Source organism: Pantherophis guttatus, chromosome 7 (assembly GCF_059756535.1).
Source record: "Pantherophis guttatus breed Tessera chromosome 7, ASM5975653v1, whole genome shotgun sequence".
Classification (NCBI taxonomy): Eukaryota; Metazoa; Chordata; class Lepidosauria; order Squamata; family Colubridae; genus Pantherophis; species Pantherophis guttatus.
Genome location: NC_142069.1, coordinates 84,548,950 through 84,574,502, shown reverse-complemented (window position 1 = coordinate 84,574,502; position 25,553 = coordinate 84,548,950). Strand labels below are relative to the sequence as shown.

The window sequence follows — 25,553 nt, the reverse complement described above, 5'->3', positions numbered from 1 at the left end:
CTCTCTGCAGCTTCTATATACCAAACCAGCCCTTCCACCCCCCTATTTTTGGTCAAATGCTTTCCTGAAATCAAACCATGCGACGTCTGTGGCATTCCCGCTATTTATAAAAGTCGTCGTGCCGTCAAAAGCACGGAATAAGCTTCGTTTGACACGACCTGTTCTTGACGGATCTGTTTTCCAGGAATCGCTGCTTTATTTTCAGAATAACAATCAGATTTCTTTATACTTGGCCCTGGGATTTGTTGAAGGACAGGTAGTCCTTGGCTTACAGGTTCGTATACTGACCGTTTGACGTTACAACGGCGCTGAAAAATGTGACTTATGACCAGAGGTGGGCGTCACATACTATAACAACCGGTTCGCCCAGAACTGAAAATGTGAGCGCGCGGGCGGTATTGAAAAACCGGCAAATATATAGAACGTGATAGTCCACTCAAACCAGTCCGAAGTGGCTGCAGCCTATCACTGCTTATGACCGTTTTTCACACCTACAAACATTCATAGCTTCCTCATCAGTGGTGGGATTCAAATAATTTAACAACTGGTTCTCTGCCCTAATGACCGGCTAGGTGGACGTGGCCAGGGAGTATGATAGGCAGCACTCGGCCTCCTGCGCCCCCCCCCGGGAGTGAAAACGGACCACGGGGAGGCCGCACTGCACCCGCTCGCACCCTGTTTTGGGCCTAGTAGGCCTCCCTGCACTTACCTGGGAGCAGTGGTGGGATTCAAGTAATTTAACAACCGGTTCTCTGCCCTAATGATTTCTTCCAACAACCAGTTTGCCAAACTGCTCAGAAAGTTAACAACCGGTTCTCCCGGAGTGGTGCGAACCGGCTGAATCCCACCACTGCCTGGGAGCCAAAATGGGGCACATGTGGACTCCTGGAAGAGGAGGGGCCAGCCAGCAATTTAACTACCGGTTCACTTGAACTGACCCGAACCGGCTGAATCCCACCACTGTTTCCCATGATCAAAATTTGAATGCTTGGCAACTGGTTCATATTTATGACTGTTGCTGTGTCCTGGGGGGGGGGCATATGACCCCTTTTTGCGACCTTCAGACAAAGACAGTAAATGGGGAAGCCAGTTTCACTTAACAACCGGGTTACTAACTGATCGACCGCAGTGATTCACTTGACAAGTGCAGCGAGAAAGGTCGTAAAACGAGGCAACCTCACTTAACAAATGTCTTACCTAACAACAAAAATTTTGGGCTCAATTGTGGTCGTAAGTCGAGGACTCCCCGTAGAGGGAGTCCTCGACTTACCACAGTTCGTTTAAAGACCGTTCGAAGTGACAACAGCACCGAAAGAAAGTGACTTATGACCATTTTTCACACTTAAAGACAGTTGCAGCATCCCCATCAGTGGTGGGTTCCTCCCGGTTCGGTCGGTTCGGCCGAGCCGGTAGCGGTGACGATATGACGTCACCGAACCGGTTCTCCCCCCCGCCTGCCCACCCCCCCCACGTTATTCTTACCTTTTATTTGGTCCCACCCCCAATCTATTGCTGCCTCCTGAGTCCCAGCTGATGACTAGAGGGAAAAAAACTGTTTAAACTCTTGCCGCTGGGCTTCAAAGGGCCGCCCTACAGCTGATCAGTGTTAAAAGCAAACAAATGAGTCGGGTCGTAAGTGCGAGGACTGATCGTAAGTGCGAGGACCTTCCAGAAATGACTCTGACCAGCTAGCCACGCCCACCTAGTCACATGACCTCCAAGCCACACCCACAAAATAAGCCACGCCCACAGAACCGGTAGTAAAAAAAAATTAGAACCCACCCCTGATCCCCATGGTCATGTGATCAAAATTTGCGCCCTTGGCAACTGGCTCATAATTATGACAGTTGCAATGTCCGGGATCGTCAATGGGGAAGCCAGATTCACTTAACAACCACGTTGCTCATTTAATAACTGCAGCGATTCATTTAACAACCGGGGCATAAAAGGTCATAAAATGGGGCAAAATTAACTGAACCAATGTCTCAACAGACATTTTGGTCATAAGTAGAGAGCTCCGCGTGTTGACGTCCAGAATTCACATGGCAAACTAAAGGAGCCAAATGTACTTTCCTATAAATTGGCAACACAGAGAAGTATTCATATAACGCCTACTATGAAAGATTGCATTAAAAATAGAAATACTTGAAAACTTGACGAGTTGCGATAGGTTCTTGGAAAGTTATCTGTAGTGAATTTAAATTCCTTTTAAGATGCCCAGATAAGGGGGAAAAAATAGAAATCTAATTTGGCACTCTCTCAAATTATTAGAACTAGATAAATTTTGCTTCCAGCCGTTATTTCTCTTAACTGAGCTTCATATATTAAAAACCGGAAGACGCTCCTGGCTACTTATTTTTCTTCTAAAAAACATAAAACTGTTTTTAGGGTAATTGAAGCGTTTTCCAAGCAAAAAAATTAACGGCCATCATCATGCAAAAGTCACTGTGTAAATTGATGGCTCAGCTAGTTGAAAGTTCTTTGTTAGGCTGTAACCATTCCATTAATTTTGTTATTCAGTGTCCATTCTGAAGCTAACATTTTACAGATCGTCCTTAATTTACGACTGTAATTGAGCCTGGAATTATGGTTGTAAGGTGTGCCAGTCGTTAAGTAGGTCACCGTGGGGCCACGCACGTTTTTACAGCAGCGGTTGTAAAATGGACATGGCAGTTGTTAAAGCAAACTCATTGTACACAATGGAGGTTTTTTTGCTGGAAACGGGAGATAAATAATTAGAATTAGAATTCTTTATTGGCCAGGTGTGATTAGACACACAAGGAACTTGTCTCCGGTGCATAAGCTCTCAGTATACATACAAGCAATAAATGATAAATCGTGAACATAGTCATCGTAAAAATATAATCCCCATTCCCTCCCCACTCCTGGTGGAAGGATACTGCAAAATCCCCATTCCCACCCCACTCTGGGGGAAGGATACTGCAAAATCCCCATTCCCACCCCACTCCTGGTGGAAGGATACTGCAAAATCTCCATTCCCACCCCACTCCGGGGGAAGGATATTGCAAAATCTCCATTCCCTCCCCACTCCTGGTGGAAGGATACTGCAAAATCCCCATTCCCTCCCCACTCCTGGTGGAAGGATACTGCAAAATCCCCATTCCCACCCCACTCCTGGTGGAAGGATACTGCAAAATCCCCATTCCCTCCCCACTCCTGGTGGAAGGATACTGCAAAATCCCCCTTCCCACCCCACTCTGGGGCCAGCCAAAGGTGGTATTTGCCGGTTCTCCGAACGACTCAAAATTTCCGCTGCCGGTTCTCCGGAACCTGTCAGAACCTGCTGAATTTCACCCCTTGATTGCGGGAAGCTTTGATTACGTCATTTGGATGCGAAGCTGACCTCCCCCCCCCCCAATCCAGCTGCTTTGACGTATCCCCGAAGATTAAGGATAAAGCTGGAAAGGGAAATATTATATACCCACCTGGACCGTTCGTCAGGAAGGAAGGATATAAATCAAAAGGAAAAACAAAATAGCTTGCTCTTACATCCCAGCCATTCTTTGATGGGAAATGACAGCTGTACCACTCACGGACTTCTCTTCAATTACTGTGCAAAACCAGTAGGTGGAAATAAATACACACGCCTGTCAGATGTTATCAGATTGATATCCTTCGGGAGACCCTTCTGGGCAGAGATACGGCTGAGTAACCAGTGCCTACATTTTCTCGCTGGTAAGAGCAGTGAGAAAAATGCTTCACTCGGAGCTCTCAAAAAGAGACATTCTGATTCTGTATCCAGGGTGTTAAAAATGTAATAAGCACACATTTCTGTAGAACAGAAAAGATGGGGATTGACAGTTGTGGAACATGTATATCAGTACGTTTCAACCAAGAGTAAGGTACCGTTAGTCCTTGATTTACAGTCGTTTGTTTGGTGCAGGGGTCTGTAACCTAAAACACTAATGGAGCCATTTGGACCCATTTCCCACAGAAAAAAGAACACCGGGAGTCACAAAAACTCTTCCCGTGCCTGACGATTTATTGAGCGGCCACAAAACTAGTATATGTAGTTGAATTAAACGTTCTGTTTTCTTCTGAAACTTTTCTTTTCTTGGATTTATCCATGGGTGGCCTACCAGGGGTTGAAAAGCTCAATAAATCGCGTCGCACATTGGCGGTGGTGATGCATATTTTGAGTGACAGGGAGCCGCAGCAGAGAGGTGAAAGAGCCACATGCGGCTCCGGAGCCGCAGGTTGCTGACTCCTGGTTTAGCGACTGCTTGAAGTTACAACAGCACTGAAAAAAAGTGACTTACCGCCGTCTTTCATACTTACGACCGTCGCAGCTTGCCCAGGGTCACACGATCGAAATTTGGATGCTTGGCCACTGTCTTGTATTTATGACGGTTGCAATTTCCCAGGGGTCGTGCGATCCCGTTTTGCGACCTTCTGAGAAGCAAAGAGAAGCAAACAGGGAAGCCAGATTCAATTGTGTTCCTAACTTGACAACTGCAGCGGTTTGCTTAACAACTGTGGCAAGGCAGGTCGCAAAATGGGGCAAAGCTAACTTGACAAGTGTTTTCACTTAGCAGCAGAACTTGGGCTCAATTGTGGTCGTAAATCGAGGACGACCTATAAAAACACCTATGCATTTGCTGTAGAATAGAAAGGTTGGTGATTGATAGGCATCGAATATGGCAGCTTTTCAGGACCTTAAATGCTTATATATCGGTATATTTCAACCAAGAGTCGGTATATAAATTTCCTGTCCTATTCAGTCCACGGTCCTCCCAGATTTCCCAGATGGTCCCAAGGACCATCCAAAACTCTTAGCAAAAATACTTTTGGTCAAATTATTTATTTATTGTTTATTTTATTTATTTATTGGTTCAATTTATATGCCGCCCTTCTCCGGAGACTCAGGGCGGCTTACAATGCGTTAAGCAATAGCCATTATACTTTTATATATACCTGCTTCGTAAGGCTTTCGCCCCCCCTAAGCAGTGTTCTTTTTTATACAAAGTCAGCTTATTGCCCCCACAATCCGGGTCCTCATTTTACCTACCTCGGAAGGATGGAAGGCTGAGTCAACCTTGAGCCTGGTGAGATTTGAACTCGCAGTAATTGCAGGAAGCTGGTGCTACTTAACAGCACTTTAGTCTGCTGCACCACCAAGGCTCAGGGTGACTAAATTAGGGGACTAAAGGCTAAAATATACGAAGAACGGTTGCAGGAACTGGGTATGTCTAGTTTAATGAAAAGAAGGACTAGGGGAGACATGATAGCAGTCTTCCGATATCTCAGGGGCTGCCCCAAAGAAGAGGGAGTCAAGCTGTTCTCCAAAGCCCCTGAGGGCAGGACAAGAAGCAATGGATGGAAACTAATCAAGGAGAGAATCAACCTAGAACTAAGGAGAAATTTCCTGACAGTTAGAACAATTAACCAGTGGAACAACTTGCCTCCAGAAGTTGTGAATGCTCCAACGCTGGAAGTTTTTAAGAAGATGTTGGATAACCATTTGTCTGAAGTGGTGTAGGGTTTCCTGCCTAAGCAGGGGGTTGGACTAGAAGACCTCCAAGGTCCCTTCCAACTCTGTTATTCTAAATCGGCTCATGTTCCACCCGATCATCTGGTTTTTAAAGGAGGAGTCAAGGAAAACTGGTTGGAGATTTTAATTTAGGAGAATCACGGATCTTCTTGTTTGTAGCACAGTAGCTTTTTTGTTTTTAAGGAGTTTTGGGAAGAAGTTGTCCATTCTGGGTTTTCAAAGCATTTTTTTCTAATGCTTTGAAAAGCCTCTGCCGATCAGGCAACTCAGCTGGGATCGTCAGAGACTTTTCAAAGCATTCTTCCGCCAAGAGGTTGCAGAAAAAAATGCTTTGAAAAGCCTCTGAGGATCCCAGCTGAGCCGCGCGATCATCAGAGGCTTTTTTCTTTTACTTTTAAAAGCATTTTTTCGTCAGCAGAGGTTGTAGAAAAAATGCTTTTAAAAGTAAAAAAAAAAAAAAAGCCTCTGATGATCGTGCAGCTCAGCTGGGCATGGAGAGGGGGGCGCAGGGATTTTTGCTACCGGTTCTCCAAACCACCCGCCGCCATTGCTACCGGATCGGGCGATCCGGTCCGAACCGGGAGCATTTCACTCCTGTTTTTCAGGATGCTCATAATATAAGCCCTACCCCCAAAATAAGCCCCAGTTAAGATTGTCAGCCAGATGGATGCATTTAGTACCGTATTTCCCCCCCAAATAAGACCTAACCAGAAAATAAGCCTTAATGCATCTTTATATATATATATATATTTGCAATCTCATCTTTTAAACCAAAAGGGACAATAATAGCCAGGCGACTTTCGCTTACAGAGAGCAGCAAACAAGAGAGGGGATCTTTGTAAACTGTAAACATGAGTTTAGGACGGTGCCTTCAGCAAACACAGTTTCTGTTCAGACCACGATCACATGAGTTTAATCATGCTCTTTCTTTTCTTTTGCTCTGAGTCTTTCCTTTGATAGCAACTGACTTGATTGACTGGACGATTCGGGTTATTTAACAATAGATGCTTGTCCGGACATCATGGCTTAGAGTCAGCTGGTACCAGCCATTTATAAAGGAGGAGAAAATTTCAGGAAACGCAGCCGTCAAACCTTGTTTAATCACGAAAGCCTCCTCTGCGTTCCCGCTGCTGAGTGTAGCTTAAAAATCAGAGAAACATAACTTCTGAGTAGCTTCGACATTTCTGAGGAATTTGTCGCCTTACACTCTGAAATGCACAATCTGCAGTTTCAGTCTTTTTAAGTAACAATTACAGTAGAGCATTACACACAAGGGAAAGGAATCAATACACAGGTAATCCTTGACTTGCGACCACCATCGAGCCCGAATTTTCTGTTGTTAAGTGAGACATTCGTTAAGTGAAGTTTTTTTGCCCCATTTTACGACTTCCTTTGCCTCGGTTGTTAAGTGTAACACTGCTGTTGATAAATTAGTAACCCGGTTGTTAAGTGAATCAGGCTTCCCCATTGAGTTTGTGGGTCAGACAGTCGCTAAAGGGGATGACGTGACCTTGGGACGCCGCCACGGTCATAAATACGAACCCAGCCTCTGAATTTTGACCGCACGATCAAAATTGGTGTGGGGATGCTACAACGGTTTTCTGTGCCATTGCGACTTTGAATGGTCACTAAATGAACGGTTGTAAGTCGAGGACTACCCGTATCCATAGTTGAAAATGTACAAAAGACCTTGAAGGAAAAAAACAATGTTAGGAGATGAATGATGAAGGTTGGATGAATTTATGACGGGGAAAAAAAATTGGAAAATGAGGACAGGACAGACAGTGTCCCCAAATTTATCAGGAGTAGATTTAAAGCCCCATTGAATTAATCCTTTCCATTATTACTACTTATCTACGCATCACAGAGTCCTTTTAAAGCAACACGTATTATGCAACCCGTAGTAAAGGACTAGTAAGCAAAAGAAATCGGAGAAGAGAATAAGGTAAAACACAGGTTCGCTAAAAATAATTTATATCCATCCCACTCCTGTAAGCAGTCCCCTGTTTACCATCTGGCACACAGCCGTGTTTTAATGATCTCCATACTACATCAATTCCGAATGGTCTTTTCCCCACCTATTTTTTGAGAATCTCCTCCACTTCCTTTCCCATTCATATTCAGGTCCTCGCTCCTCTTTCCATCCTAGGGTCCGTAACGTGGGCTGCAAATCTTTCCGCTCTCGCCAACTGCAACGGTGTCAGTTACGCGCACATTCAAATCCCTACCCAACATGCTGCTTCTGTCACCATCAGCATCTTTTCCACGTACATCATAAATACATGAAACAGCCAAGAGGACCTCGTAGGTTCTCGCACTGACACCCTGTACCAGTCATTAAGCATTCTGTTTATTCTTGCGCCGAGTTTATTCCGCGCACGGAAGGCAGGAGGACAAGGAGCGACGGATGGAAACAAATCAAGGAGAGATGCGACCTAGAACTAAGGAGAAATTTCCGGATGGTGAGAACAATAAACTGGTGGAAAGACTTGCCTCCAGAACAGGCGTGGCAATCACTTACTTTCCTTACCAGTTCGCAAATGTGAGCGTACGCGCCACTTCTGTGCAAGCTCATGGCCTTCTGCACATGCGGGCGGCTTGCACGCGTGGCTTGCACATATGCGTGCGGCTTGAAAACGTGCCTAAGTAGGACGGCATAGCGCCAGGCCACCCGCAGGTCACTACAACCGGTTCGCCCAAACCAGTCCGAACCGGTTGAATACTACCTCTGCTCCAGAAGTTGGTGGGTGCTCCATCACTGGAGTTTTTCAAGAAGAGATTGGATAGCATTTGTCTGTAACTGTACAGGGCAGGTTTTTTTTTTTAATTTGATATATATGCCGCCCTTCTCCGAAGACTCAGGGCGGCTTACAATGCGTTAAGCAATAGCCTTCATACTTTTGTATATTTATACAAAGTCAGCTTATTGCCCCCACAATCTGGGTCCTCATTTTACCTACCTTAGAAAGGATGGAAGGCTGAGTTGACCTTGAGCCTGGTGAGATTTGAACTTGCAGTAATTGCAAGCAGCAATAACAGTGCTTTAGTCTGCTGCGCTACCAGGGCTCCAGTGATGGCAAACTGTTTAGAGGCTGAGTGCCCAAACTGCAACCTACTTATTTATCACAAAGTGCCAACATGGCAATTTAACCTGAATACCAGAGATGGGTTTCAGCAGGTTCTGACCACTTCTGGAGAACCGGTAGCGGAAATTTTGAGTAGTTCGGAGAACTGGTAGTAAAAATTCTGATTGGCCCCACCCCCATCTATTCTCCGCCTCCCGAGTCCCAGCTGATCGGGAGGAAATGGGGATTTTCCAGTAACCTTCCCCTGCCATGCCCACCAAGCCACGCCCACCAAGCCATGCCACGCCCACCAAGCCCGCCCACAGAACCGGTAATAAATTTTTTTGAAACCCACTACTGCTGAATACTGAGGTTTTCGTTTAGGAAAACAACAACAACTCATACGTTAACATCTTTTGTCTTAAAAGAAAAACACAACAACAGAGCTTTCAATGATACAAACAACGTTTTTATTGAAAGGTCCAAGTTTGCGTTCAGCATGCTTTTCAACTTGGGAAAGTTAAAAAGAGTCAAGGCTTCTGGGTTATAGGTGTGGTGTATGTAAGATAACGCAGTGAACTCTAGGTTCCGGAACCCTATACTAGAGGGCCGTGATGGCCAACCTATGGCACGCTTGCTGGAAGTAGCATGTAGAGCCCGTGCATGCTACTTCCCGTGTGACACCTCTCCTGCACGAGCTGCACTGGCTCCCAGTGGTCTTCCGGGTGCGCTTCAAGGTTTTGGTCACCACCTTTAGAGCGCTCCATGGCTTAGGACCTGGTTATTTACGGGACCACCTACTACCACAAGCAGCCTCCCACCGGCCGGTACGCTCTCATAGAGAGGGGCTCCTCTGGGTGCCGTCAGCTAAACAATGTCGACTGGCGGCCCCCAGGGGGAGAGCCTTCTCTGTGGGGGCACCTACTATCTGAAACGAGCTCCCCCCGGAGATACGGAGGATCCCGGATCTATGCACTTTCCGCCGTGCTCTTAAGACTCTCCTATTCCAGCAAGCCGGCCTGGCCTAATTTTCTCCCCTGTTTTAAAATTCTTTTAAATTGAAATTTTAATCTGTTTTAAATTATTGGGATTTTTTAATTGTCTCGGGCTAAATTATTTAATCTGGTTTTAATTATGTCTTTTAACTTTTGTATCTATGTATTTTATTTTGTGCCTGTTCACCGCCCTGAGTCCTTCAGGAGTAGGGCGGTATATAAATCTAATAAAACAAAACAAACAAACAAACAAACAAACAAACAAACAGAGCCATCTCTCCAGGCACGCCAGCCATCGCCTGTTGCTCTTCCGGATTGTGGCGTGGGAAACCGGAAGCATGGGAAACTGGAAGAGCAGCTCCCTGGCGCACATGTGCATGCTGGGAAGCTGAGTTTCCGGTTTCCAGTGCATTCATGCGGGCCGGCCAACTGTGTACCCATGCATGCCAGAAACCGGAATAGCAGATGACCGGCACATATGCGCACACCGGAAACTAGAACCTCAGCTTCCCGGCGTGTGCAGGCACACTGGAGAACTGCTCTTCCAGTTTCTGGAGCTCCCACACATATGCACCGGGGAGTTGCTCTTCCGGTGCTCCTCTGAATGCGCACGCGCGGTCACGTTTCGGCACTCAGTGCCGAAAAGGTTCGACAACACTGCTATAAGGTCTCCTGCTTCAGCAGGGGGCTGGACTAGAAGACCTCCAAGGTTCCTTCCACCTGTGTTATTCTGTTTACTGCCATGTAGCCAAGTCTGGTAGCATTCATGAAGCAATGTTCAGCCCGGTATTCGTGCATTGCGTTCCATAATTCGAAGCCTGCACATTTTATTGCACACTTATCCCTAAATCAAGATACATAACAGTCAGTGTTCTTTCTCCCATTCTGTCATTTCTCATTGGCTTCTGAAGGAAACCCCACCTCTGGCCAGTGTACAATGCACTGCATTTTGCAAATGGGCTTTTTGTGGTTTCCTTTCAGCAGAATTCTGCCAGTCACTTCCTGGACACCTTCAGCAAAATGATCCATGCCCGATTTTGCATTCACTCTTCTTCCTTTCCTTACCAGTCGTTCTTCCAGTTCTTGGGTAAGGATGCAATCTTTACACACATGTGTGAAAGCGGTTACACAGCCATTCCAAAAGTAGTAGTAGTAGTAGTAGTAGTAGTAGTAGTAGTAGTAGTAGTAATAATAATAATAATAATAATAATAATAATAATAATAATTATTATTATTATTATTATTAGACGGTCTCGAAGGTACCCGGGTCCTATGCCATGGAGCGCTTTAAAGGTGGTAACCAACACCTTGAATCGCACCCGGAATCGCACCCGGAAGTAAACCATGTTCATATCTTTACAAGCGTTTATTATATCGTTTACACCTGTAGCTTTGTTATTTTTTTTCAACATCTGCATATTCCTCCTTTTCAATTTCTTCTTGGACATTATTTTTTACATTTGCTTCGTTTCTGTTCTTGGACATCCCACTGTCATGCCTGCACAGAACTGTACAACATTCCTGCATTGTTTCCTGACTCTTGTCTTCATTTCCCCCAAACCAGCGGTGGGTTGCACATTATGTTGCTACCGGTTCACCGCTCGTGCACACGCTTGCTTCATGCGTGAGTGTGCTGGTTCAGGCACGCACCTGCCTTCCGCACCTGCCCCCGGCCTTCTGCGCATGTGCTTTGCTCGGGTTCGCACCTTTGGTGCATGCGCCCAGCCTCAAAAACATCCCTAAATAGAACAGCAATTTATTCTACCGGTTCGGGAGAATCGATCCGAACCGGCTGAATACTACCTCTGCCCCAAACCATGTTTTGCCTCTTCACCCACTTTCAAAACAAGACTCTCGAGTAGTTTCCATCCATTGCTTCTTGTTTTGCCTTCTGGTGGTTTGGAGAATAGCTGGACTCCCTCTTCTTTGTGGCAGCCCCTCAAATATTGGAACACTGTTATCATGTCACCCCTAGTCCTTCTTTTCTCTAGACTAGACATCCCCAATTCCTGCAACCGTTCTTCATATGTTTTAGCCTCCAATCCTCCCCTAATCATCTTTGTTGCTCTTCTCTGCACTTTTTCCAAAATCTCAACCTATTTTTTAGATTGTGGGGACCAAAACATAGAACATAAAATTCTTCATTGGCCAAGTGTGATTGGACACACCAGGGAATTTGTCTCCGGTGCATAAGCTCTCATTGTACATGCAAGCAACAAGTGATAAATCGTGGTCATCGTAAAAATACATTCATCATAAATCATAAGTTACAACACTTAGCGGTAGCCATAGGACGCTAAATAGACAATCAACATAAATCATACTAGGATACTAAATAAAACAATATAAATCATAAGGCAGAAGCAACAAGGTTAATAGTCATAAGAAGATAAGGAGATAAGTAATAGGAAAGATGAGGAGAATAATGGTAATACAGCCTTACTAGATAGTTTGACAGTGTTGTGGGAATTTGTTGTTTGACAGAGTGATGGAATGGTGGGAAAAACTGCCCTTGTGTCTAGTTGTTCTGGCATGCAATGGCCTATAGCTGCGATGGCGAACCTATGGCACGTGTGCCACGGGTGGCATGCGGAGCCATATCAGTGGGCACGCGAGTGTTGCCCTAGCTTAGCTCCAGTGCGCATGTGCACACCGGGCAGCTGATTTTTCGGGCCTTCCAGGCCCACCAGAAGTCAGGAAACAAGCTGTTTCAGGCCTCCAGAGGGCCTCCGTGGGGGTGGGGTGGGAAAGGCCGTTTTCACCCTCCCCAGGCTCCTAGAAAGGCTCTGGAGTTTGGGGAGAGCGAAAAATGGGTCTTCCAGTCCCATCGGAAGTCAGCAAATGGGCCGTTTCTGGCCTCTGGAGGGCCTCCAGGGGAGTGGGGAAGGCTGTTTTTGTCCTCCCCAGGCTCCAAGAAAGCCTCTGGAGCCTGGGGAGGGCTAAAAACGGGCCTACCAGGCCCACCGTGCCATCGCGTGCCAAAAGCAGGGGGAGCAGGGAAACCGTGCGCAGATGTGTGTGGGGGTGGGGTACATTGAATTATGGGTGTGGGCACATGTGCGCGTGACCCCCCGCCTTCCCTTCGCTTTTGGCACGTGACGGCAAAAAGGTTACCCATCACTGCCCTATAGCGTCGGCTTGAGAGAAGAAGTTGAAGCAGTTTATGTCCAGAATGTGAGGGGTCTATCGATATTTTCACAGACCTCTTTCTGGCTCGTGCAGTATACAGGTCCCCAATCGAAAGCAGGTTGGTAGCAGTGATAGGTTTCTACCGGTTCGCTCCGGTTCGGGCAAACCGGTAGTGATGGCGGTGGGAGGCTCCGCCCACGCGCCCGGACGTCATCACGCATGCGCAGCACTGCGTGCAAGCAAAGTAAATGCACGCACGCACTCCCAATTCCGAACTGGTTTGCGAAGGTAAGTGGAACCCACTACTGGTTGGTAGCCATTGTGTTTTCTGCAGTTCTAACTATCCGTTGAAGTCTGTGTCTGCCTTGTTTGGTTGCAGTGCCCAATCAGACCGTTATAGAGGTGCAGATGACGGTAATTCCTTTGTCGAACTGTATCAGCAGCTCCTTGGGCAGTCTGAGCTAGATGCAGTATTCCAGGTGTGGTCTTACTAAGACTTTATAGAGCAGTAGTAGTACTTCACATGATCTTGATTTTATCCCTCTGTTAATGTATCCTGAGATTCCATTGCCTTGTTTGGCTGCTGCTGCATACTGCTAGCTCTTATTTAAATGATTGTCTACTAGGATTCCAAGATCCCTCTCCCAACCACACGCGCACACGTTCTGTCCCCAACCACACGCACACACACCAACAGACGTTCAAGAGTTAAAGACCAAACCAGCCGGCAAAATCCTTTTCCTTATGATAACGGAACTTGGCAACAACCTAGTGGCTGCCTGCCAAGAGTTTATTATTTACGAAGAGGAGAGATAACTTCTCCCCACTCCTGGTACATCAAAAGAAACAGCTCAATAATTACGGAGTCAATCAAGTCCAGAGATAATCCAGCAAAGTCTATAGCAAAAAGTCCGGCAATGCAGAATGGCGTGGAAGCTTTCAGCTTTGTTCGTCGCAAGGTTTGACTGGCCACCACGCTCCCTTTTATATCCTGTGGGGTGTGATCCAGTGACTCAGCCTAATCTCGGGCACGCCTTTTCTTCTGTTGCGCGCGCTTATCTCTGCGACGCTGACGTGGATCCAGCCAAGACTCATTACCCTCAACACTGTCCACCTGTGGCTGCGTGGACGTGCTTGGCCCCGGCCCTATCTCTTGCCTTTCGGCGGACACCGAAGGCATTGCCAAAGAGGAGGGTCCTGGAGAGGGAGGCCTTGCCAACTCCTCTCCTTCACTCTCGGAGTCCTCTCCTGCCGATGACACAGGCTCCGGTAATGGAGCCACAACACTATCGTTGAGTCAGGTTTCACCTACCTGTACTTTTGTTTTTTTCTTGTCTAAGTGTAAGACTTTAGTTTTCTCTACTTTGAATTCTATTTTGTTGGATAAGGCCCAGTATTCTAGTCTGTTGAGATCCATCTGGATATTCAGCCTATCTTCTGGGGCGTTAGCCATTCTTGCCATTTTAGTGTTATTTGCAAATTTGATGAGTTCTTCTTTTATTCCCTCATTTACATGGTTTACAAAGATATTGAAGAATACTGGGCCTAAAACGGAACCTTCTGGTACCCCACTGCTTACTTCTCTCCATGTAATGTAGTTCCATTAAAGATTACACATCGAGTGCAGTTTGTCAGCCAGTTACAAATCCATCTGGTGGCGATGCTGTCTATCCCACATTTTTCTAGTTTACCAAGAAGAAAGTTGTGATCTATTTTGTCGAATGCCTTGCTAAAATCCAGATATATTATGTCCAGTGGTGGGTTTCAAATTTTTTTTTACTACCAGTTCTGTGGGTGTGGCTTGGTGGACGTGGCGTGTCTTGGTGGGCATGTCTTGGTGGGCGTGGCAGGGGAAGGATACTGTAAAATCTCCATTCCCTCCCCACTCCAGGGGAAGGTTACTGCAAAATCCCCATTTCCTCCCAATCAGCTGGGACTCCGGAGGCAGAGAATAGATGGGGGCGGGGCCAGTCAGAGGTGGTATTTGCCGGTTCTCTGAACTACTCAAAATTTCCACTACCGGTTCTCCAGAACTGGTCAGAACCTGCTGAAATCCACCTCTGATTATGTCCACCGCGTTTCATTGGTGCCCTAATTTAGTAATTTAGTCGCTTTGTCAAAGAATGAAATACGATTTGTTTGGCATGATCTGTTTTTGACAAACCCATGTTGGCTTCTGTTAGCAACCATTGGTGGGTGAAGCTTATACCTAATGTTGCTACTTTTAGCGAAATTAATTTATCTTTATTCGGTCACAGGTAGTGCTGTTAAAATCTATTGGAGTGCCCCAGAAATTTAAATAAAAGAGAACTAATCAACTGGTGGTGAATGTCCCTGTATAAGCGGCAATACAGAAAAACGGCTTGTGGTTTCTATAGCATCCATACTACAAGGGCAGTATAAGGTTTCGTATGGGGTTTTCCTATATTTCCGTTCCAGGACAGCTGTGGGGGGAACATTAAATCCAGCTAAGGATAAAGCTGTCCTAAATTTGGGAACGGTGACATGATACAAGTATGAGTCTGGTTTAGACACGAAATTCCACTCTGCATTTTCTCTGCGTCTTTTAATTCTGATGTCCTTGTTGTCTTTGACCACATTTCAGGAGATCAAGGAGACAAATTCCTCGTGTGTCCAATCACACTTGGCCAATAAACCTATTCCGTTCCGTTCTGTTCCTGTCCATTCCATTCCATATTTTCTATTCTGTTCTGTACTGTTTGCTCCATTCTGTTCCATCCATTCTGTCCCATCCCGTCCCGTCCCGTCCCATCCCATCCCATCCCATCCCATCCCACTCCATTCCATATTTTCTATTCCATTCGATTCCATATTTTCTATTCCGTTCTGTTCTGTTTGTTCCATTCTGTTCCATCCATTCTGTCCCGTCCCGTCCCGTCCCATCCCATCCCATCCCATCCCATCCCATCCCATCCCATCCCATCCCATCCCATCCCATCCCACTCCATTCCATATTTTCTATTCCATTCCATTCCATATTTTCTATTCTGTTCTGTTCTGTTTTTTCCATTCTGTTCCATCCATTCCATTCTGTCCCGTCCCGTCCCCTCCCCTCCCCTCCCATCCCATCCCACTCCATTCCATATTTTCTATTCCATTCGATTCCATATTTTCTATTCCGTTCTGTTCTGTTTGTTCCATTCTGTTCCATCCATTCTGTCCCGTCCCGTCCCATCCCGTCCCGTCCCGTCCCGTCCCATCCCGTCCCGTCCCATCCCATCCCATCCCATCCCATCCCACTCCATTCCATATTTTCTATTCTGTTCTGTTCTGTTTTTTCCATTCTGTTCCATCCATTCCATTCTGTCCCGTCCCGTCCCCTCCCCTCCCCTCCCATCCCATCCCACTCCATTCCATATTTTCTATTCCATTCGATTCCATATTTTCTATTCCGTTCTGTTCTGTTTGTTCCATTCTGTTCCATCCATTCTGTCCCGTCCCGTCCCGTCCCGTCCTGTCCCGTCCCGTCCCGTCCCGTCCCGTCCCGTCCTGTCCCGTCCCGTCCCGTCCCATCCCATCCCATCCCATATTTTCTGTTCTGTTCTGTTCTAGTTTTCTGAACATGCATCATGCACAATCTTGCTCTTATCTCCATTTTTTTTTGCAGGTCTCCTCTTATCTGATTTCTCTCATTTACAGCTTTCTACCCTTCATCCTCACAACACGCCTCCCTTCTCCTGCTTCCCGTAGTTATCTTTCATCTGCCATCCAAATTCTAATCAGACCCAATCAGAGGTGGGCTTCGCATAATTTAACAACCGGTTCGCCGGAACACTAATAACGTGAGCGCGTGCGCGCCTTCCGCGGATGCGTGCGGCCTTTTGTGCATGCGCTTTGATCACACGCGTGCTTGCACGCATGCACACAGATTAAAAAATGCAGCTATATAGAATGACATGGTGCTGGGGTGGGCAAGTCACAACTACTGGTTCGCCTGAACTGTTCCGAACCGGCTGAATCCCACCTCTGGCCCCAATCCTGCTTAGCTTTCTAGGAATTTGACCCAATTCGCTTGCGGTGCTCTCTATCACTTCTGTGATTGTTAAGTTCCTCACCAACGGAAAGCATCGTTTGACAGCCTTAAATATTAATATGATATAATATTAACTAATATATAAAATAATGTTATATCATATTATTTTATTAAAGTATTTTATTAATTCCTTATATGATTCTCTCTTTTATTCGTTTTATTGTTTTTCTATCAGGTTTTGATATTCTTGTAAGACCGCCTTGAGTTGCCTTGTGTGAATAGGCGGCAATATACATTTCCTAAATAAATTTTATTTATTTATTTTTATTTATTTTATTTTAATTTAATTTGTATACCGCCCTTCTCCCAAAAGGGACTCAGGGCGGTGAACAGCCAAAATTAAAATACATACAATACAAAAGTTAAGATAATTAAAAGAGATTAAATCAATCGGCCTCCCAATTTAAAACCCCGAGTCTATAAAATTTAAAAAACCCATTAAAAAATCATTTAGGCTAAGCCGGTTTGGTGGAATAAATAAGTCTTCAGGGCCTTACGGAAGGTCTGGAGGTCCGGGATCAGTCGTATTCCAGGAGGTAGCTCATTCCACAGGACGGGTGCCCCCACAGAGAAGGCTCTCCCCCTGGGGGCCGCCAGCCGACATTGCTTGACCGATGGCACCCTGAGGAGGCCCTCTCTGTGAGAGCGTATTGGCCGGTGGGAGGTTATCGGTAGCAGCAGGCGGTCTCGTAAGTACCCTGGCCCTAAGCCATGGAGTGCTTTAAAGATGAGAACCAACACCTTAAAGTGCACCCGGAAGACCACCGGGAGCCAGTGCAGCTCGCGCAGGAGAGGAGTTACATGGGAGCGCCACGTCGCTCCCATAATCCCAAATCAAATCCCAAATAAAATAAAATAAGGCTTCCCCTGTAAAGCGAGGTTAGGAAAACTTGATTTATTTCCTCCCTCTCTCCCCTCCAAATACAAATGGCCAAATCGCACACTAGATGGCAGCGGAGACAAATCCGGGGCTTGAAACAACGGGAACAAAAATGTAGGCAAAGCTGTCACGTCAACATTTGCACTATTTCATATTTATGGAAGTCCGCCAGGCATCCCGAGACCCCCGGGGGGAATTGATGAGTTTTCTATTTCAGCCGGCTGACTATCGAAGGCCTGGTCAGAGGCTTCAAAAGAGGCTGTTTCACAGGGCCTAATAGCAGGGTTCGAAACGGTGGCCAGCCTTTGGCGCGGCCTCCCCAGGCTGCCACCCCCCTGCCACCCCCCCCACTCCCCATTTTCTGTCCATCCATGTGTGTGTGCTGGCATTAGGAACCGCAGCGAATAGTCTTTTTGCGGTCAACATATAATAATAACAAAGTTCCAATTTGTTCCCCCCAATTCTTTTTCCATTAACCCCAAGAGAAAAAGTTTCTGGTTTCATTTTTATCTCCATTTTCAAGATGCTTCCTGCAGTCCTGACCTCCAGAGGCATGTGAGAAGTTTTTCCATCCCAAAATATATTTTATCCTTTAGATTGTTTTCCATCTTCCCTTGGAGCACGAATAGAATCCACAATGGTCCCAGAAATCGGCGTCTCCGCTAGATAATTGTACAGTCAAGCTGAAACTAAATTAATCCAGCAAAAATAGCAAACGGTAGGCAGGGGCCGAAATCCTTTAGCCAAACTTCCTCAAACCCACCAAATAAGTTATCCAGACCAGTGGTGGGTTGCTCTTGGTTCACACCGCTTCGCGAGAGCTGGTAGCGGTGACGATATGACGTCACCGAACCGGTTCTCTGTCTTCGGGAGCTGGGCCCTCCCGCCCGCCCCGCTGTTATGCCGACCTTATATTTCTTATTTTTTCGCCCAGCTGAGAGGTGCGGCAGAGCGGATTGCCGCATCTCTCAGCTGGGCAGATTTGCAATGCGCTTGCGCAAAGTGCAAGTTTGGCGCCCAGCCGAGCAAAGCGAGCATGTGCACGGCGATCGCATGCAAAACGCGTGACCGAAGAGGCGATCGCGAGCGAAGCGCGCGGACAAAGAGAACCAGTAGTAAAGCCGGTTAGAACCCACCCCTGATCCAGACCCAATCCACATATCAAAGGAGAAGGTCTGCAAACTCAAATAGAGTTAATGAAATTAGGTCTTCCAACGGAACTGCACGTTCACAAGAACAAGCCTACCTACACACACACACACACACACACACACCTCAAGTATCACCCTTGAATCAGCACTTAAACACTTCCACGGCCTCAAACAGCTCTACCTATAAAAGTCTGTCACTGTATCTCATTTCTCTGCAGCTGCCCCCAAAAAAGCAAACTGTTTTGCTTTTAGGAATAAATTTATTTCCTTACAGCTGTCTGGATCTCATTTTTATTGATTCTTACGCAGCCCCGGCTCGAACCGGAACTCCAAATTATTCTCCTGACAGCCAAGGATGGACTTTTGCAAAATTTGCAAAATTGAGTTTGGGTAAAAAGTGTAGAAAAAGAGGAAGGCTAACCTCCTCTTCGTCCCAAACATGCTTTTCCCAAAAGGCAACTGGACTTCCTTGATTTTTATTTTCCTTTGGAAACGCCTCGCTTCTCATCCAAGAAGCTTCCAAGATATAAAACCCAAGAAAGTTGGGACAAAGAGGGGGGAATAGCCTTCCTCTTTTTCTACACTTTTTACCCAAACTCAATTTTGCAAATTTTGCAAAACTCCATTCCTGGCTGTCCAGAAGAGTAATTTGGGGTTCCGGCTTGAGCCGGGGCTGCTCAACAATCATTTTGAGATCCAGACATTTTGGAAAAAAAGGCATTTTGGGGACAAATTTGACCTGGATGATTGAGAATCTCCATAGATATATATCTGTTGTGGTCCGCCAGCAACCTGCAGAGGTGGCAGCGGAGTCGGACAGTGATAAGCCGGGGGAGGAAAATGGACCAGTCCTGGAGTCAGGAGAAGGCCCGGACGTGGGCTCTGCGTCGGAGGCAGAGATGGGGCCAGGGCCATCGGGGAGTGATGTGCAGACTTCGGAGCCTCCAGAGGCTGACAGCAGAGAGGCAGAGGAACAGGAGGAGCCTGTTCCTAGTGCGCACATGCGCAGAGCTGCCAGAAGGCAAGAGCAGCTAAAGCAAAAAGAACGACTCAGGAGTAAGGCCTGGAGATGATTGGCCCCTCCCATAAGGTTTAAAAGAGGAGCAAAGGCACGTGGGCCCTTTGCAGGAGAGCAACGTTGTGGATGGTGTCAGTTTGTACTTTGAAGCTCCGTTTTTGACTCTGTGTTTCCGTGGCCTTGCCAAGATAATTGCCAATTAGGTCTTTGGCAGCGTGTCAAAGAAGATAAAGGTGGGTGTTTACCAGCCTTATCCGAAGGACTGTGGCAGACTTCTGTTGGACTATTTATAAACTCTGGATGATTCAGCACGTGCTGTGAATGAAAGGAATTCACAGCCGTTAAATTAAAAAAAGGGATTTTGGGGACTAATTGTGTGCTTTTTACTATATCAGGAAGCCTAGGCCAGAACACTGTTCACTCACTGATTTGATATGTTTGTAAAAAAAAAAAAAGAAAGAAACTTTTTTTTAAAAAAATATATTTTGTGTGTGGCTGTTGTGTTGCAGGAGAAAGAGAGAAAAACTACAGCCCGTCGACAAACTCCATCCAGCTGGAGACCCAGAAGTGACATTGCAGGAGGTATGTTCCCGTATTTGCTATTTTTAAGGGGTGCATTTGTAGGTTTGGGTCGGGGTGAAATCCAGCAGGTTCTGACAGGTTCTGGCGAACCGGTAGCAGAAAATTTGAGCAGTTTGGAGAACCGGTAGTGGAAATTTTGAGTAGTTTGGAGAACCGGCAAATACCACCTCTGGCTGGCCGCAGAGTGGGGTGGGAATGGAGATTTTGCAATATCCTTTCCCCAGGAGTGGGGTGGGAATGGAGATTTTGCAATATCCTTTCCCCAGGAGTGGGGAGGGAATGGGGATTTTGCAGTATCCTTCCCCTGCCACACCCACCAAGCCACATCCACAGAACCAGTAGTAAAAAAAATTGGATTTCACCACTGGTTTGGGTGCAGGAACTGTTGGGGGCTCTGACCCCTTCCCAGTTTGAGGGTGCATCTCTGCTGTGTAGCATTGAACCCCCCCCCCGTTGGATTCCCTTCTTTAAAAATCACAAGAAAGGTTATCCCGAAGATGTATTTCCAAAAAAAGCACTGGACTCTCTTGGTTTCCAAAAAAACCTCCCAAAACGCTGGACTTTTAATGTTTCTTTCTTTCTTTCTTGAAACTGTTTCACTTCTCATCCAAGCCGCTTCTTCCGTTCTGTCTTGAACGGTGGGGAATGGAAAGATTTATGCGGGCGATCCTCAACTTACGACCCCAATTGAGCCCAAAATTTATGCCATTGTTAAGGGAGGCATTTGTGAAGTGAGTTTTACCCCATTTTTACGACGTTCCTCTCCACATTTCTGATGTGAAGCGCATGTCTGAGCAAAAGTGCATGTGGAGAAGGCCGGGAGCATGCACGGACCGTGCATGTGTGCAGCGAACCGGTGGTAAAGGTAAGTGAAACCCATCCCTGGTCTTAAGTATGAAAAACCATCATAAATCCCTTTTTTCAGTGCCGTTTTAACTTCGAACGGTCACTAAACGGTTGTAAGTCGAGGAATGCCCTAGACCAGAAGTCGGCAACCCGTGGCTCTGGAGCCACATGTGGCTCTTTCTTCCCTCTGCTGTAGCTCCCTGTTGCCGGTCGGTGCCATAATTTTGAGAGGAGCTTCTGATTCGGGGGGAAAGCACAGCGCGCCAGGAGGAGACTTTATGGCAAGGGGCAGGTTTTCTGATTGGCTGCACAATTGATAGGGCTTTTGGTTAGGACAGGTAGAGGAAAAAGGATGCCGTGCTAGGAGGAGACTCTATGGTGCGTGTGTGTGTGTGTGTGTGTGTGTGGGGAAACCGGACTTCCGGTTGGCTGAGATAAAGGACGTCGCGCTAGGAGGAGACTATGGTGGGGGAACTGGACTTCCGGTCAGCTCCAGAATTGAACGGGGGCTTCCGGTTAGGACCTTTGTGGCTGTTTGAGTGTTTAAGGTTGCCGACCCCTGCACTAGACACAAGGAAGGTTGCTCCTTCTGCTGGTCAGTGCAGGTGACTTTCTGCTTGGCTTCTCCAGCCAGCATCGTCCCTCTCCTGCCCGGAGGGCACGAAGAGGGGAGAATATCCAGGGAATTCTTGCTCAGTTGTGGCGCTTTTAGGAGAAACGCAGAGAGGGAAGTCTGTAGAGATTCTCAGTCCTCCAGGTCATGGTTGTCCCAAAGGTGCTTTTTTCAGGAGGCAACTGGACTTCCTTGCTTTTTTCTTTTGAAGACATTTCGCTTCTCATCCAAGAAGCTTCTTCAGCTCTGACAGGATAGCGGGGGAAATGGAAGGATTTATTATTCCTTGCAGACAGCTGGTCATTTGCATCCTCTAAAAGGAAGGAATATAGGAATATAAAGGAATAAAGGAATATAAATGGAGGGAATATAAATCCTTCCACTCCCCACCATCCAGTCAGAGCTGAAGAAGCTTCTGGGATGAGAAGCGAAACGTCTCCAAAAGAAAAAAGTCCAATTGCCTCCTGGAAAAAAAACAGCAGAGAGGGAAAATTGCAGATGTTGCTGGACACGGGAAGGAATTAGATGGGAATTGCAACAGTGGTGGGATTCAGCCGGTTCTGTCCGGTTTGCACGAACCGGTAGCGGCGACTGCGGGAGGTTCCCCCCACCCACCCGGACATAATGTACGACTACTACTCATGCACAGAAAGCCGCATGCATTGCATTGGTTCGCAAGCATGTGGGCGCACAACGCTCCCATTTGCTAACGGTAGGGAAGGTAAGTGAATCCCACCTCTGAATTGCAGAGAGTCATTATTATTATTATTATTAATAATCAAATTTCTATACCGCCTTACTCCCGGAGGACTCAGGGCAGTGAACAGCCAAGATAAAATACAGCTAATACAAACATTAAAAGTCCCTTAAAATTATTAAATATTTTGGCCAAAACACAGATTAAAACACCCAATTTATAAAATCAAACGAATTAAAAATTTAAAAAAGGAGAGTTAGGCCAGGCCAGCCTGCTGAAATAAAAACGTTTTGAGAGCACGACGAAATGTGCGCAGATCCGGGATCCTCCGTATCTCTGGGGGGAGCCCATTCCAGATGGTAGGTGCCCCCACAGAGAAGGCTCTCCCCCTGGGGGCCACCAGTCGACACTGTTTGGCCGATGGCACCCTGAGAAGCCCCTCTCTACGGGAGCGTACTGGTAGGGGCTATTGGTAGCAAGAGGCGGTCTTGTAAATACCCCGGTCCAATGCCATGGAGTGCTCTAAAGGTGATAACCAAAACCTTGAAGCACACCCGGAAGACCACCGGGAGCCAGTGCAGCTCGTGCAGGAGGGGGGTCACACGGGAGCGCCACGCCGCTCCCATAACCACCTGCGCGGCCGCGTTCTGGACCAGCTGGAGCCTCCGGGTGCTCCTCAACGGGAGCCCCATGTAGAGAGCATTGCAGTAGTCCAGGCAGGAAGTAACGAGAGCATGAGTGACCGTATTTAACGAGACCCGATCTTTAAAAAGGGCCCCAGCCTCAGCTGGGTTATTTCAGAGCCCGGCTGTGGCCGCCAGTCTCTTCCCTCCTTCTCCATCGTCCTCTTCCCCTTGCAGGCAATCTGTTGAAAGACGCCCACCTTCAGCGAAAAGCATCGGTTACAGTCTTTCCCAATACAGGGGCCCCCCTTTCTCTGGGTCGAGGATTTTGAACAGCTGGAAAAGCTGGGTGTCAGAGGTGTGAATTTCCAAGAGGGGGGGGGAGGGAGGGAGGGAGGGGCGGTTTAACGGAGAAAAACTCTGCGACCCACCGACAGCTCTCGACCGTCTGTCTTGTCTGAGGAGATCGGCTGACCCCTCCCTGCTCTGTCCGTGGCAGAATTTTTCATCCTCCTAGCAGGCATAAAAGGATGTTGCACGCAGGCCAAGTTTCACGCTGGGATTTTTTTTTTTTTGTGCGTTTTTTGCCATCTTCTTTTTGTGGGGTTGTTGAATTAACAGAGGGGGCTTCATATGGGTCTGGCGTTCAGTCTGAGGAAACTATCTGTCTCCAATTCCCCATTCATGGTGAACAGAAGTCCCGGGGGTTTATTGTCTGTTTTTAAACCAAGAATAAGCTTCCACACCGCATTTATATGCAGAGCACTCTTTAAGCAGCATCCAGATAATCTTTGCCCCACATTTCAGGGGACCAAAAGAAGCCAAAGGGAGGGGGGGGAAGGGAGAATATTCGTAGCTCAGGGTTGAAAGGAGGGCTCCTTGGTGCTCTCTGAGCTTGGTTGTTTTCTAGCAGATGTTTTATTACCCTGTTTCCCCCAAAATAAGACATCCCCTGATAATAAGCCCAATCGGGCTTTTGAGCGCATGGCAATAAGGCCAAGCGCTTATTTCAGGGTTCAAAAAAATATAAGATGGGGTCGTATTTTTGGGGAAACACGGTCCTCAGACTAAAATAGAATCGAATAGAGTAACAGAGTTGGAAGGGACCTTGGAGGTCTTCTAGTCCAACCCCCTGCTTAGGCAGGAAACCCTGCACCACTTCAGACAAATGATTATCCAACATCTTCTTAGAAACTTCCAGTGTTGGATCATTCACAACTTCTGCAGGCAAGTTGTTCCATTGATTAATTGTTCTAACAGTCAGGAAATTTCTCCTTAGTTCTAAGTTGCTTCTCTCCTTGATTAGTTTCCACCCTTTCCTTCCTCAGTTTGAACCCATTCCTCAGGTGCTTTGGACAATAGCTTGACTCCCTCTTCTTTGTGGCAGCCCCTGAGATATTGGAACACTGCTATCATGTCTCCCCTAGTCCTTCTTTTCATTAAACTAGACATACCCAGTTCCAGCAACCGTTCTTCAGATATTTTAGCCTCCAGTCCCCTCATCATCTTTGTTGCTCTTCTCTGAACTCTTTCTAGAGTCTCCACATCCTTTTTACATCGTGGTGACCAAAACTGGATGCCGTATTCCATGTGTGGCCTTACCAAGGCATTATAAAGTGGTATTAACACTTCACGTGATCTTGAGTCTATCCCTCTGTTTATGCCGCCTAGAACTGTGTTGGTTTTTTTGGCAGCTGCAGCATATTATTATTATTATTATTATTATTATTATTATTATTATTATTATTATTATTATTATTATTATTATTTCAATTTGTATGCCGCCTTTCTCCAAAGACTCAGGGCTGGCTCCTATTTAAATGGTTGTCCACTAGGACTCCAAGATCCCTAGGTAATAACATCACCAGACTGGACAGCTGTTTGTCTGGAAGGGTATAGGATCTCCTGCTTGAGCAAGGGGTTGGACTAGAAGACCTCCAAGGTCCCTTCCAAGTATGTCTATGGAGATTCTCAGTCATCCAGGCCATGGTTGTCCCAAAGGTGCTTTTTTTTCAAGAGGCAACTGGACTTTCTGGTTTTTCTTGGAAGACCTTTCGCTTCTCATCCGGGAAGCTTCTTCAGCTCTGACTGGATGGAGGGGAAGCTGAAGAAGCTTGGATGAGAAGAGAAACATCTTCCAAAAAAATCCAGAAAATCCAGTTGCCTCTTGAAAAAAGCACTTTTGGGATTTCCAACTCTGTTTTTTTTCTTTTTTTGTTAGATTTGGTAACGAAACATCTGCAAGAAAACAGCCAAGCTCAGAGTGCACCAAGGACTCCTTAAATTCTTTTTAGTTTTTGAATTGGGTCCTTGGTGCTCTCTGAGCTTGGTTGTTTTCTTGCAGATGTTTCATTATCCTAAATAGGTAACATCATCAGTGCTACCATG

General features: G+C 46.5%; 1 protein-coding gene across 1 annotated transcript in view; it reads left to right on the top strand.

Annotated features, from left to right (window-relative positions):
• Nucleotides 1-25,553, top strand: part of TSPAN9 (tetraspanin 9) — a 145,667-nt gene that overhangs the window by 10,445 nt on the left and 109,669 nt on the right. Inside the window, exon 2 of the mRNA XM_087873324.1 lies at nucleotides 20,314-20,386. The gene's annotated coding sequence lies outside the window, so the exon portion shown is untranslated. The remainder of the gene's footprint in view (nucleotides 1-20,313; nucleotides 20,387-25,553) is intronic.